We start from the raw sequence: 16,737 nt of genomic DNA, 5'->3' as shown, positions 1-16,737 counted from the left end.
GGTTTCTCGCCCAGGAACAATGTTTTCATGGGGCACATTAGGACCCATAATCCTCATAGAACAATCCCTGACGTCTGTAAGCTACTTGAACATAGTTGCAGAACAGGTTCACCCATTCATGGCAACAGTTTTCCTGCGGGGGATGGTGTTTACCAACAGGATAATGCACCATGTCATAAGGGTTAAATTGTCATGGATTGGTTCGTGTAACATTCCAGTGACTTCCAAGTCATGTCTTGGGCCCCAAATTCACATGACCTTATTCTAGTAGAGCATTTGTGGTCCTACTTGGAAAACCAAATTCGTGCTGCCTCGCTACGCCCTCGCAATGTGAGGGAATTGCAGGACCAGTTGGTGAGCGCTTGGTACCAGATACCTCACACTACCTCTCAGCACCTTGTGGAATCAATGCCACTGCGAGTGCTGGCAGTTTTGAGTGCTAAAGGTGGTCCAACATGTTATTAGCAGAGTGGTCATAATGAAATGGCTCTTCGGTGTATATATATTATTTAATATGTATGAGTTGAGTGGTAAAAATCAAACTAGGGTTCGATAACCAAGAAAATAAAACATTTCTAACAGTCTGTTTGTCAGGATTAGATAATGTATGTATTTAAATAATATTAATATCTTAAAAGAAACACCTTGCTCGTCATTTCCTGAAAACCATCTATTTTGATTAAAAAATTAGTAAAATTAACCAAGAAAATCCAGGAAAAGTCTTGTCTTTGCTAATGATCTGCCCCACTAGCTAATTATGACTCCGTGAAAAAAATCCATTCAAATGACACTATGTTTTACACAAGCTTTTTTTCCCTCACGAGAACTTATCCAAATAATTCTGATTGCGATCAAAATGTCCAGGATCTATTTTCTTGATACCTGCAGGCATAAAATCCTTGAACTCGTTCTAAATTTTGTTAGGCGTAATAGTTTCTTCAATGATTCTTCTACTTTATTTTTTACAGTAGAAAATGTTTTTTCATAGTACTAAAAAAACGAGTAATAATAAAGTAATAACTAAAAATATTTTTTTATCTGGTAACCTCGGTTTTATTTGAATATCGGAATTACATTTTCAACTAGAGCTTGAAGCTTTTTTTTAAAAATGTGACATAAGTGATTAAACAGCAGTTTGAAATTATTACCTAATAAAAAAAAACAAAAAAAACATCACAACTTTAACTTGCATGAATCGAGTTTCAATCTATTAATTTAGGTTTTCATACATTATATTTTTAGATTAATTCACTAATTTATATTCTAACTAGTAGAAGTACAATTAGTACTGATTCTTTTTTAATTCTATTTGGATTTTATTTACTCATGAAACTCCTATATTGTTAAAATAGTTTTTTTTTTTGATGTGATATTAGTCACCTCTTGGTGCCTAATATCACATCAACGTAGCACATAAAACCCATTCTTGTACTTGATTGAGAACCTAGATGTAAGGTCTTGAGCTTCACAGTACAATTTGCGTACGGTCCCCGGTAGCTAGTAAAATCCGTAAGTGGGAAATATCAATACTGACTACAGCTCTGATTAGATTTGCAATTCTTTAACTTTAATGACCACATTGACCAACAGCTGGTTGATGCAGGAGAGCGTAACACTTAATTTATAATTACTTGACTATACTTTATTTGCATTAAACATATTATATCATTCTACACTGAATCCCTGTTAGTTATAAATTAGTTTTTTAACACTTACAAATTCGGTAATAATTTTGGTAATGCTCTGTGTTCGGTTAAATGTTTGTAATATTTTTGGTAATTTATGGTGCTTTAAAACTTACCCTAATTGAAATTTACGCCTTAGAAAATATACTCGTTGCTTTTACAAGTAAATCTATTCAGATCAAGTTTAATATTATTGAATCCATTATGAACGTAATTTACTATTCCAAGACATTTTTGGTGCATTCAGAATTTTCAGAATTAAAAAAACTTTCAATTCCTGCTCGAGAACTTTTGTTAACATTAATTTAACCTTTTGTGATAATAGCTTTGCCGATATTAACTTTTGCTGGCATTAAATCTAACTCGCTTAAGTTAAACTGAATTAAACGATGTTTAATGTTGTTTTTTCTAGCATCTAATTGAACTTTACACCTTTGAAAATATACTCATTGTTTTTACTAGTAAATCTATTCAGATCAAGTTTAATATCATTGAACCCATCATCAACGTAATTTACTATTCCAAGACATTTTCGGTGCATTCAAAATTTTCAGAATTAAAAAAACTTTCAATTCCTGCACGAGAACTTTTGTTAACATTAATTTAACCTTTTGTGATAATAACTTTGCCGATATTAACTTTTACTGGCATTAAATCTAACTTGCTAAAGTTAAACTGAATTAAACGATGCTTAATGTTGTTTTTTCTAGCTTCTTTCTAAGACTAAGTAGTTTTAAAAATTCTTTGTGTTCTTGTGATCTCCTTTAATCTCTCTTCATGTTTCTTTAAAAAAAACTAAATAGACAAAAAATATTTCTTATGCAAACGGAAAAAATTATGTTTTTTAAGTTAACATTAAATATAAGGCTATGAAACATATATTCACTAACTGATTTCAATCTGTAGTATTCCATAAAGTTCTAGTAAAAAATATATCTAGATTTTATTTGAAGTTGAACTAAATATTGCAGTTTCCAAGCCCTTAAGAAAGATGAACTATTTCAGAGTACTTTTTCAATGCAAAATAAAATCAGAAGGGAGAAATCTGAAGACTCAATTCAATTCAGAACTAAATTGTTGCCATTTCAGTTCGAGAAAAGTTCGAAGAATTTAAAGCTTCAACTATTCACCAAAGAAACAATGCCTCCTACTATTATTCTACTATAAATTCCTTTCTCCATTTTTATTATGTTTTTTAGCAATAAAAAAGATGTTTCCAAGGTACTTTTTAAATCTGAAGTATTTTAAATAGAAAAAGATAACGCAGAAAAATATTTGGGGGAGTCGTACTAGAAACTATTTTAAAAATTAACTTTCATATAATTTATGTAAAAATAAAAGAGAATTAACTAAATAATTGCTAATAAGTGTTGCTAATTTTTTCGTTTGAGAAAATCTTCTCTAAGTTAAATAATTTATAATTATGCGGGAGAAGAGTTTTAGGCTGCCAAATTTCAAGAAATTTAAAATAATTAATACATAAATACATAAAGTAAATAAATAAATAATAATAAATAAAAAATAATATTAAATAAATAATAATAAATTAATACATAATCATAAATAAATAAATAACAAAAAATGGATGAAAAATTATAAATATATAATAAATAAAAAATACTGCTCTAAACATAGTTGGCTAAAATTTTGAAAATTAAAAGCAATATTAAGGATTTTCAAATTTTTATAATTTTTGCATTACCTATTGATTTCATAATATGTAAATTGTTTTAATCCTGTATTTTCAAAATTGCTTTATTTAATTTCTTTTAAATAAAAAGAAGGTTCATCAGAAGAGATACTTTATCTCTTGTTTTGAAATTAAAAAATCAATTATTTATCCAACATTTACCTATATTATTCAAGCAAATGATGCGTACATAATAAAATTTTCTATAAACTACTTATTAATCGAAAAGTATTACAATAAATCTACCAATTCTTTCAGATTTTTTTTAAAATTATTATTTTGAAATTACCAACTATGTATTCAACTAACTTTCGATCATCAAAATTCATGCATTTGATTTATTTCTTACCATGCTCTGGCTAATTTTTAATTTAGTTGTATGTTTTAGTTCCGACGGTAAATTACCGTTTACATTTCACTTGCAGTTCTTTCCAGTGTATTATATTTTTTGATAAGCAACTGAATATTCAATAAATTTTACATTACCTACTTACGTTTCCTAAGCATATAATTTCAATTTTATGGATCATCTCCTGAAATGGTCTTCAACTTTACCGAGATAAAACTAAATACACAAACAAAACAAACTTACGAAACAAATTGTTGACTTAAAGTCATAGATCATTTTGCTTATTTTTCAAGCTTCAACTCACATTTGGGAAAGTATTAATGATTTAAAAAAATTAAAAATTCCTGAAAAAATCTGTCAAAAATATTAAATGCGCCATATTTATTTTATTGATTAATTATTGAAACTCAGAATTAATCAATACCATCTCTCACTTGCTTAAAAATAAGTTAAAACCATAATTTTTAAAGCATTTTAAAAACACTTTTGTCGAGAAAGAAAAAAAACGTGAATCAAAATGCCTTAAATTTGAATAAAATCAATAAATATGAACTATATACACCATCTTACCATAAAGAATTACCTGCGATTTAAAGCGTATTAACAGCTAAAACATTTTAAAAATTAAGAAACATTTTCGGAAGTCGCCAATTTCGCCAAATTTATTCACCAAGAGGAAAATTATTTAAATTGACGATTAATTTTTAATTTTATTTTAATTTAAATAAAATCAATAAACATAAACTATTTGTACCATCTTACCGTAAGAAACGAATAATTAATTACCTGCGCTTTAGAACAGATTAACAGCTAAAACATTTTAAAAATTCGGAAACATTTTTCAAAGTCGCCAATTTCGCCAAATTTGCTCACCAAGATGAAAATTATTTAAATTAACTAATAATTCTTTACATTTGCAAATTTTATAATTCCAGACAATACGAGATTAGAATGTCTTTTTAAATACTCTATTCAAACAGTATATGAAAAATGATCTTCACTTAAAAACAAAACTGTGTTTTTTTTCAATTTTGTTTTTTTGCTTTAGTTTCATAATTACCAAAGACAGCGCTTAACGATGATAATTAATAAAATGTTTTTTACAAAAACTTACAAAAGTTATAAGAATATGTTATTTGCTAAAAGGCGAAGTTTTATTTGAGGATGAAATCTCAAACACATATCCAAACACAATCAAATCAATATTTCACCATATTTCTTACGTTTTCATCAATTTAAAAAATATTGCGGAGAAAACTATTGACCCCAAAAAGTTACCTTTTCGTATTTCTTGTATATTCTCCATCTAATTTCAAATTTGTCGATCATGCCTTTCATTTTTTTCTTCTCATTTATTTTTCAAGTTTCAACACGAAAGGAAATGCAAAGGCATTATTAATGTTTAAAATCTTCACGAAGTTTCTATTAACGTTTCACAATTAGATCACATTAAAATAATTCATAAATTAATGATAATTTAATGTTCTTTAGAAGAAACTACCAGAGATCCAAAATGAGCTATTTTCTAAATTCTTGTATTGATTTACTGATCATCTGATTATTAATTTATCGATAATTTGCTTTTTTTGCTGAACTTTCTAGATTAAACACGAATCAAAAAACAGAAATTAAAATATAAATCGTTGAACTCTTTACGCAGGTTCAATTTTCATTTCACAAACGGCACACATAATAATAGCTCATAAACTAACGACCGTTTCGATATTCTTATGAAATATCAAGTAATCTCAAATGAGCTATTTTTTAATTTCTAATTGATCATTCATTTCATTTCAAATTTTATAGGTCAATTTTCAGTTATTTTGAATTTATTTTGAAACCCGTTGAACTCTTCAGATTAAGCACGAAACAAAAAGAAAACAATAAAATGAATAATACTAAATTTTAATTTAGATTTAACAAACGGAAATTTATAATTGTCATGAATCTGTTAGGAGTTCAACTCACCGTGGTTCATAAATTAAAGACATTTATAAAATTCCCATGAAGCAATCCAAAAAATGAGCTATTTTCTAATTTCTAATTGATCATTCATTTCATTTCAAATTTTATAGGTCAATTTTCAGTTATTTTGAATTTATTTTGAAACCCGTTGAACTCTTCAGATTAAACACGAAACAAAAAGAAAGCAATAAAATAAATAATACTAAATTTTAATTTAGATTTTACAGACGGAAATTTATAATTGTCATTAATCTGTGAAGAGTTCACATCACCGTGGTTCCTAAATTTATGACATTTATAAAATTTCCTTGAAGCAATCCAAAAAAGGAGCTATTTTTTCATTTCTAGTTGATCAATCATTTCATTTCAAATTTTCATTTATTTTACGTTCTTTGAACTCTTCTGATTAAACACTAAGCAAAAAGAAGACCATAAGTTATAAATCAATGCATTTTTTTACTAAATTTCAATTTACATTTCACTATAGTTCATTCATTAATGAAAATTCTCATAAAAAAATATAAAAATAAGCTATTTCCTAATTCCTAGTTGATCAACCATTTCATTTCGAATTTATCGATCATGTACTTCATTTACTTTTCTTTCGCTAAACTCTCAAGATTAAACACGAAACAAAACTCAAAAAATGAGTTATGAACCTTCTAACTCTTCATCAAATTTGAGTTTACATTTCACAAGGCTATCATATATTACACTTTTCCAAAAACTACCGACAATTCAAGAGTTGCCCACTCAAAATGTGCCATTTTCCTCAGGCCCAAAAGTGAGTTTAACTATATCGTGTTACTTTTCAAGTGCAAGATCAAATCTGAAATGCTACACGAGACCATTTTCTTAGCGAGGGAAAGTTTCTGAAAGATCTAAGACTTCTACTATCAAGCTAAGAAACAATGCACCCTACCATCATTCCTCTCCTAACTCATTTCGAATCTTTTTTAGAATTTTTTTGTTCTCTCCTCCCATCTACGTTCTTTCGTGATAGAGAAGGCGTTACCTAACGAGCTTCCAGGAGAAGCTTGAATAAATGAAGGTGATTTTAAGAGCATCCTTTCGGCAATTTTTCATCGTTACATTGTACCCTGCTTCTTGTTTTCCTTTGCGTTTTTAGAAGAACAAATTCAGTGGAGTAGAAAACATTCCCTGCGATCCTCCTGTTCTCTAGTAGTGTACAGTCATTTATGCCTTATATTTATTTAAAATGAATATAAAGTTTCTTTTTTGGAAAGGAAATGTTTGGAGAATTGATCACGCGCGTTCATTTTTGCAATTTTTGATATTTTTTTTAAGGGGGGGTGGACTAAGAATTTTATGGACTTCCTGTTTTCTAAATTGATCATCTGGTAAAGTTAGACTGATTTTTTAAAAAAAAATGGCGGATATTTTTCTTTTAATATCTGAATTATTTATTACACTCATAAAAAAGTATGATCAAAACTACTAGGATTTAGTAAAATATACCACGTTTCGGACTCTATGGGAACACTCAAAAAAGGAACTATACCTAATTTTTATCTAAGGGAGAAATAAAAATTAAAATTATTTTCGAAATTCAAAAATGATATTTGTTTGAAATAAAAACAATAAACTAATAATATTCGTAAAAAATAATAATAAATAGTAAATAAACAAAATGAGTACATTTCCAAATAATAATTCTTTTTAAATATTAGCATTTCTAAGACTAGTGCATGTTCAGAAATGAAATTTATGATTTAGAGTTAATCATATGGTTCAAAAATAATACTATTAGCGTTAATTAAAGAAAAGGACTGCTTATTTCAAAATGTCTTATTTTTAATAACTATGCAAACTCTCACATTGTTTGATGTTATATTTCTTAAAACCTCGAATAATAAGTTCCTGCATGACATTTTATATTACCTACGAATGTTTTCTCATAATTAAATATATGGTACAGGTAAATTTCAGAAAATATACAATGTGTAACAAAATTATGTTCCTACTGGAGTTTTTATGATTTTTAATATAAGTAATATAGATTTTATAAAATTAAATTAAGTTAATGAAAATGAATGAAGAACAAAATACATGCATATAATTTTTAAAGATATATTTAAAAATGAATATTCTACCAACAATTTCAAAATTTTCCACCAGAAATATCTCTTAAAAATTATAATACCACCAGCTAAAATGAACATTTTCGCAAAATTAAAAGGATGTTGATCCATTATTTTTTTCTAAATAATTTCAAGTATTCGATTTTCCATGAACTCCATCGATTTTTTAAACTAAGTTTTAAGAATTTTATGCCATTCCATGATCATTTCTTTCATGTCGTATACTAAATTATGTTGGTGGTTATTTGCAAACAATTCTCTAGCCAAGTTACCACATAAATTTTCTGTAGGATTAAGATCAGGAGTACGGTTGGCCAGCTTAAGATTTTCATTGTTTTCTTTCTGATACAAATTTTTAGTTGATTGGGACGCGTTTAATGGTGTATTGTCTTCCTGAAATTTACAGTCTGACTTTTATAAAAAGTAAGATGTGGACCAAAGTTGTTGATTACAGCTAGTTGTTGATTACAACTATAGACTATTTCTTTCAAGAATACGCGACAGGTCACATTTACCATCATACGCAAAAGCTCCTTAAACGATATATCGAGCCACCACTCATCTGCCTATCAAAAAATCAAGAAGTTATGTTCGCAAAACATGCCAGTAGTAAGTATTATCATCCGGACCATCCAAACTGAGTTATTTTCATCGAAAAATTAACATTTTTCCACGTGACATCTCAGGTCATGATCTCCTTTGCCCATTCCCCTCTCTCTTTTTCATGAAGCTTGTTATGAAGCCGCCAAGGCTGTTAGTCTTGGCGGCTTTCTTTTTAATTTTCGAAAAACAACATTCGAATTTGATCTCTAAGTGTGCCAAACTGTTGAATGGGAGACGGTTCTACTTGTTCGCTGTGTTATTTTTCAAGTAGACAAGATCTGTTTCGTTGCAAGTTTGAAAATGTATCAATTTTCCCTAAATGATACCAGAACTTCTGTATTTTCCTTAAAGTACCTCTTTTGGTTTGAATAGTGTAAGCAGCAGTTTTAAAATGTTTAATTAACTTACATATTCCACGTTCCGACATTTCAGTCTTTAAAAAACCAAATGTTTCGAACTTATAGCTCGGAAAATTCTCTTCCACGAAGTAAATTTTCTTCTGAAAACAGATAAACTAAATTTTATTTGCTTTTATCTTATTACGGTTTGTGTTTTCTGTGGCGAAAAGTTGCGCTTTACGATATTTAAAGGGAAAAAAATTAAGAAATTAGAAACTCAAACAGTTTTGAGAAAACAAAATAAATAAATAAGAGGTCTTACACTTTTATAACACCCAGAGTTCAAAAAAAGATCGTTTGCTGCTCGAAACTAACTTAGTTTTTTCACTTTTTTATTTATTTGATAAAATATAACTTATTTCAGTTACTCCACTATTTTAGATTTTATTGATTTTCTGCAGTATACGGGGTAGTCTTATAATTATGTAACAAATTGCATGTGTTACGTTTTTTTAATAGATTTATTTATAAATAAATTCAAGTGTTACCAATGAATAATTAAGTGACTGTTTTTAAAACGAATTGTTTTTGTTTTATTAAAAGCCAATTTCAGGTTAACTCACTTTAATATACTTACCTCATCGTCCAAGAAGAGAGCATTTAATTGATAATAATTATTTATTTTATCTATTTAATATAACTTTAAATATAATCGATAAAATATTTCTGTAAAAAAGGCTAAAATATAAGGTCATTCCAAATAATTAATTAAATCACCTATTATTTTATTTTTCAACTTATAATTAAGACCTTTTGTCAAATATTTGTTGTTTTTTCTTATAAAATGAAAACTGGAAGAATATAATATTTTTGAAATACATTAATTATTCATATTAAACTTGTTTCTTTTACATTTTAAAAGTTAAAAAAGCATTACAATATAATAATTGGTAGCAAGTATCTTAGAATAAATTTTGAATGTAACATTTATTAAACAGAATTGAAACAGAAAATGGTAAATTTAAACACTTTATTAAACATGCATGACATGAATAATTCAACATAGTAAAATCTGTTGTTAAGTCCAATATAATTTTTTAAGAAAAATATATTTATTTTTTTTAAAATGTAGCCAACTACTTTATTCAAAGATTAGTAGTTAACATCGCAGTTTGTATTTCAAAAACATTATTTATTTAAGCCCAAGTTGAAATAATCTCATGCTTGCTTGTGTCGAAAATGTATTTAATTCTTTGATCTTTTTTTAGAACAAGAAATGAAATAAAAGCTCCAAACATCACTAGAAAGAATCATTAGTAAGTTAAAATTATTTTTTAGCTTTTCATTTTTATATGTAAGCCATGTAGGAAGTACGTTTAAATCGATATACGGTATTGTGTTTGGATTGTGATTAAAAAATTTCATGAATTATTCCATGTTTATCCTCTTTTCAACTTGTGGTTTAACGTTCCTGAAACAAAAATAAGAAAACTACATTATTTCAGTTTTCGTACATTTTAATCCATTAAGTAAAGTTGTCTGGTACGCATAACTCAATCTATTGTTCAAAATTATGAATACGAGTACAAAAACACATTTGGAGTTGCGGCCACTTTTGATAACAAGTATTTTAAGCTGTCTCTATATTTTTAAGCATGTATTTCGAACAATCAATTTACATAAACAAGCATTTTGAGCTGTGTTCAAACACATATTTTGAGCTGTGCTCATCTTTGCAAACATGCATTTTAAAGTTCTATTTTTGAAAACATGAATATAGAGCTGCGTCCAAATTTAAAAACTCACAGATAAAGTGCAAAATAACCATGATGCAATTATCATAGGAAATAAATAGCTTAAAATGTGTTACCACCTTCTAGGGTAGTTGGAATTGTATTTTAAAACCTTCGTTGAACAGCCAACTAAATTTTTGGGTTTACGAATACTAATGAACAACTACGTAGCCTTATAATTTTGTACACACTCAAGAAGACAAGCCAGCACCTGAATCAAGTATTGGAGAAATATGCCTTCGTGGAGGACTTTACTTTGATTGAACTAACCCACATTTGTATTACCTGGAGAGGAAGATTACGAGAACCTCCCTGGTTAGCCTGACGACAAAGGGGACTCTAGCCCATGATCCGTCTATCACTGAGGATATTTCTCGCTTGCACTGTGGTCAATACAAGTCTTATGTAGAATTCGTATCCACCAGCCATCGCTGGGATTTGAATATGGTTCATCTCATTGGAAGTTGAACTCCTTATCCCCTGAACCATCGCGGCTCGGTAGTTAGGATTATCATGATTAAAATTGCATTGAAACCAATGCCAGGAAATGTCACCATTATGGCGCGCGTAGAAAGCCGTTTATAACAGCAACTAGCAGCATATAACAACATTTACGGACATGGGTGTGAATGCAGTTTTAATTCTGATGATGTGCCATAACTCATTTAGAAGTCTGCTGCAAAATTTTTTCGATATGCACAACGTTATACATATAAACGTATGCATTTCGACAAAGAAAAGGCTAAAAATGTTATTGAAAGAACTAGAGCTTGAAAAGACAACTGCTTGCAGATCTTGAAATAAGCAATGCAAAATTATAAAAATTATTTTAAAAAAAATTTTGACTTTTTAAATTTCAATACAAAACTATCTAATATTTGGTAAAAAAATCTCCTGCAAACCGGAAACAAAAATAAAAATGTTCCCCGGTGTTATTAATTATTAGTTTCGAGGAGTGCGTGTAAATCCTATCATTTAGTTAAAAGTTATTTAGAGTATCAAAATTAATTTGGTGCGCTATATGCTTATTTTGAGTTTATTCTCCAACTAAGACTAAATAAATTCGTTTGCATCTTCAACGCGTTCTATTTTTAAAATCCCTCTCCACCTTTGCTTCTATTAAATTATTTTTCCGTCTAGCCACGGAAAAGTTTAATTATCGAGTATCCGAATATAGTCTAGTGTTTCGAATAGTTCTTTCTGATCTTTCATCCGAGATCTACGTGTACTCGGAGAGAGGCAGAAGAGTTTGAAGAAGGCGTGCAAAAAGTAATGAGATAAAAATAAAATAGGAATGAAGAAGAAGAAGAACAGTTCCTTTCATTACCCAAATAGAGAAAAGTTTTTACGCAAAGAGAATTACTTTGCCCAATTTTTGTTCCTTTTTCTAAGCGATTTTTTTTTATTCTAGTATTTATTTCAGGTTATAACAGAATGTTTGAAATCTCATGTGCCAAATAGAATTTTCTGAATATGAATAGAAACTTCAGTTTTTAAAAAATAAACCAATTAATTTTTTTCAAAGAAGATCAAATGTTGAAAGATATTTCTCCAGTTCATTAATGTTACGACAGTGATTTTTTGGTGTTATCGAGTATCCGAATATAGTCTAGTGTTTCGAATACTAGCTAAATTTTATACACTTTTTTATACACATACAAACACATTTATACATAATTTTATACACATACATGCATACACATTTATACATAATTTTATGCACATACATATTACTAGCTTAAATTTTATACATTTAAAATAATTCAGTAAATATTTATAATTTATACATTTTCTTTAATATTTTATTAGTTTTCTGCAAGTCTCGTATTTTGAACGGGGTAAAAAATGTAAATAATCAGTACTCGGTATTAATGACGATTACACTAATGATAATAACACTACGAGAATAACACTAAAAACTGAGAGGCATGCATTGTTTCATTATATAAATAACTCCCTTCGCTCTTCGTTTAGAGCAGTGGCGATGACTATGGTTACGAGGTTGGGTCAATATTTAAGACAGGTTTTAGTTTTGGTCAGCGAAGTGAGAAGCTCCTCTTTTTGAAATGCATAGCAACAGATGACCAAGACTTTGGGGTGAGGGGAGTTCTTTCTGTAGATAAATTATACTGACACAGTAAATAATACTAATAAATAATAAAACAATAAGAATAATGCAATAAAATAATTTATTTATATATTAATATTGATTGGACTTTTCAGTAATTGTTTGTTAGTAGATTACGAAAAACAATTTTTTTAAAAGTTAATCCCATCAATTTTAACTATGCAATTTTACTGTACTTATATCTTTTGGGTGATAAAAAACTCTTTTACAGCATTACATGCATTAAGTATATCTCTACCTATATTAGTATGTTAGAACTTATTAAAACATCACATATTACCATAATACTAGCAGTACCTATTACCAAAATTAATTGAAAAATATTTAGAGTCAATAATAGCTGAGCGATTTCTTTTATAGTTATTCAAAATATTTTCTTAATATAATTCTGCTTTTTAGTGCAAATCTCTTATTACAATTTACGTTGATTTTAAGATATTTAATTTTCTAAAAAACACATTGCAATCGTGTGTTCCTAGAAAAACAAGTAATTTAAAATCAAACACGTGATTTCATCTATAATTATGAATACCAATTGACCCAGCCCTCAAATGCCATTCTGTCTGATCCTTGAACTTAACTGAAATAATGAATAAAAGATAATTAAACTATATAGAGTGGGGAGTAACTCATTTTTTGAATGAATTATTCTGATTACTACATTCTCACTACTAATGACATATTTTTAATGAATAGTCGTTAAATAATGATAGACGCTTCAAAAGGAATAGTCTTTTACTTGTTAAATCTATTGATACGATTCATTGGTAATATAACAGTAGCATGGCGACAGTTCTTTGATTAAATTATTATTCAATATTTGTGCTTGTTGTTGATGAAGATGGAAATTTTTAATCCCATATAATTCCAAAACAGTTGGTGTCTGAAATTTAGAAATCGACTGTAGGAACAAGTTTTTGCCCGAGAGTGATCTATAAAATTACTTAAAATTCCGTTCGGTAGAGATTTTTTAAAAAAAATTTCTCGCAATAGTTTTGTTTATTTTTTTATACTAGTTTATTCTCTTTATTACTTTATCGCACGTTATTTTTTTAAATATTTTATCGCACGTTTAACTAGTTTTTTTATACTCAGTCATCAACGTGAATCGCATGTGGATCTGTGCTACTGAATTAGTATTTATAAAGTTATCTGAAACCAAATTTATAGAACAGATTTTAAAAAAAGTGTTTCCATAGAGCTATAAACAGTTTAAAATCAGCGGTAACAGCTGAAAAGAAAAATACGTTATGTGTTAAAAAGTGAAATCATTAAAGAAAAGGTACTGGCGTATTAAGGAGAACCATAAATAAATCTCTATTGACGCAATAATGTTTAATTTATTTTGGTAATTAGTACATCTGGTATTATAACAACGGTTCTAATGGAACGAAATCCATTAACATAGGAACTAATGCACTGTAAAAATGACTGTAAATTGTAAGGAAGAATAAGCAACGTTTACAAAAAAAAAAAAAAAATTCAAAGAAAAATTCAGATTTATTTCTGCTTTTAACTGTTATCCGCGCATTGTAAGAAATTTTCGCTCCTCTTACAGATTTCCTCTGTACTATTCTGCATATTAAATGTGTTTTGTTGACAAAAATGTTTTCGCCGTTTTTCATCCTAATCATGAATGGGTTAAAACCACCAGTTTTCTACCACTACTATTTATTTATTTTCTAGTTTTTGCAATTCAGTTTCACTTACCATACGATAACTCTACATTTATGCAAATCATTTTACGAATTGTTTTCTATTTTTCAACAATTATTTTATATTTAACATAATAAAAATAAAACTGCGATTTTATTTTATTGACAAATTGTTATTGACATTGAGAATGAATTCCGTTTTTAGCTGTTGATCTGCTGTTCAACCAAATTCCTTTTCCAGCTCACACCGACCACAGTGCTGTCGTAAAATATTCTCTGTAGTAGACGGTTAATTTGTTAGAATCCGTTTGCCGCCGGAGGAGGTTTTCGTAGTCTTCCTTTTCATCTAAAAAGTTCACGGCGACGGCTGGTTTGTTCCAAAGCTTGTCCTCGGTGTCTGGTTCAAAACTATAAGGCTACTTAAATAAACATTGATAGTCGTAAACTCAGAATTGGGTCAGTTGTTCAATGCCAGTTATAAAGTAGAACAAAATATGGAGACACTAGAGCTATGGTAGCTCAAGAGATAAAGCTCTCACCTCTCGATGAGGTGACACATATTCGAATCCCAGCATGTTTCTTCAAGTTTTTCGATTGTTCTTTTCGGTTGGCAACGACCACAAACCTATAAATTAATAATTTTAAGGAAATTTCTGTTAAAAAAAAACAGTGTTTGCGAAAATAACAGTATTCATCTTCGTAAAAAAACAGGTGTCTGTTTTCAAATAATAGTATTTTTCTGTGAAATAAATGATTATATACTGGTCCACCAGTTGACAGCTTTTTTTCTGTAAATTAAGCAATTTTTTTATAGTATGTAGTGTGTAAATAGATTTTTCCCATTCCATTGAAAGAAATAAGTGGCTATCATGAAATGGTTTCTAGATGTGGATGGTCTCGCACAACAGCATAATGTCAAATACCATTTCCGTTAATCTTTATTGACATCAGCTGAACTTTTAAGAAAGTGTCATGTTTAGTATAACGTAAAGCCATCGGCAAAGGCAATAAATAAAAAAAATGGAGGTATTTTATCTTTGTTAATTGGACTGGTGTTTATTTTTTAAATTTGATGCCCTATTTCTTAGTGTTGATTTGAGCTGAGGTGTTTGTGGAGGAAATTTTCGAAACCAAATCCAAATTAAACTTTTCCGAACTTTTCGAGACGAAACCTTTCCGAGAGCTTGACCCCGATTCCGACCTATATTCAATTAAAATTTGTACCACCTTTCAGGAATGCATCAACTGTCTTTATATCATATTTTAGCAGCTTTTTTTTGTATTATAATTTAACTCCTTAATTAAAAGTACGAATCAAATTTTGTAATTTTTTTTAAAATTTAACTGATAATTTAATTGCTATTCTAGTACTCTAATACCACTAAAACTCTTCTATCTTTCATTTCTATCTATTCTGTGAATAATAGACTAGATAGGCAGATTTGTATAATCTTTTCTCTGTAGTTGCATGACATACAAGTATGTGTGACCTCGTACCAAATTTGACAGTTTGTTTTAAACTTGTAAATATGAGAAAATGTAGAAAAAATTAAAGCGCATTTATTTATTCATATATTTTTTTGATTTGATGAATCCGAAGATGTAAAAGTATGAAATAGAATGGTTTTAATAAATTTTAAAAAGAACTTCTCCATGGTTTTGATTAACTAATACTGCAAATAATTTTCCAAACACCACTTAATATTTTAAATAAAATTGCATAACATTAATAAAAATCTATGCAGTTAAAAATATTTTCAGCTTAATAAAAAATCAATACAAATATGCAGTTCTAAATTTAAATTATTAAAATTAATTTCAATGTATTTAATCTCTATTCCCTATCCCTTTTGGAAATTACTTTACTTACTTTTAGAATTAATTAATCTAAATTAAAAATGCAACAATAATATGTATCGAAGTATATATAATTAATAATAGTTATCTAATTATATATACTTAATAATAGAGATCTAATTATTTATCTATTATTTTAACTTATTTTATTTGAACTTTAGTAAACGAGCTCTTAAAGACCCCTCCACACTAATTACGTGTTGGTTTGCTATACAGCAGTTAAGGGTTAGCAAAATTAACCGAAAACTTCAGCTGTAAACTGAAATAATTAAAAGGAATTTTAAGTACTGTTAATGTTTATTCCATGCTAGAAAAATTATGGAAAATTCATTTACCACACAGATGAAATGAAACGTGAAACCTGTCTTTTTTTAGTCGAAAACTACTTCGAACATTACAAACCACTTCTCTGAATGAATATAAATTGACATGAAAAATACTGTGCATGTGTTTTCTTATCAAAATAAAATTTTATTCACATAATAAATAATAAAAATGAAATAATTTTGCAAGCAAACTAATCTCAAACATAAATTTTTCATGTTAACATAAGGATATGAACTAAGATTATG

General features: G+C 28.3%; 1 protein-coding gene across 1 annotated transcript in view; it reads left to right on the top strand.

Annotated features, from left to right (window-relative positions):
• LOC107443661 (toll-like receptor 6) overlaps positions 1–16,737 on the top strand; it is a 131,778-nt gene that overhangs the window by 92,626 nt on the left and 22,415 nt on the right. Inside the window, exon 3 of the mRNA XM_016057604.3 lies at positions 10,001–10,048. The gene's annotated coding sequence lies outside the window, so the exon portion shown is untranslated. The remainder of the gene's footprint in view (positions 1–10,000; positions 10,049–16,737) is intronic.

This window comes from Parasteatoda tepidariorum, chromosome 3 (assembly GCF_043381705.1).
Source record: "Parasteatoda tepidariorum isolate YZ-2023 chromosome 3, CAS_Ptep_4.0, whole genome shotgun sequence".
In the NCBI taxonomy this organism is placed as follows: domain Eukaryota; kingdom Metazoa; phylum Arthropoda; class Arachnida; order Araneae; family Theridiidae; genus Parasteatoda; species Parasteatoda tepidariorum.
The sequence above is the reverse complement of the archived record's forward strand: the minus strand, read 5'-3'. Positions and strand labels throughout refer to the sequence as shown.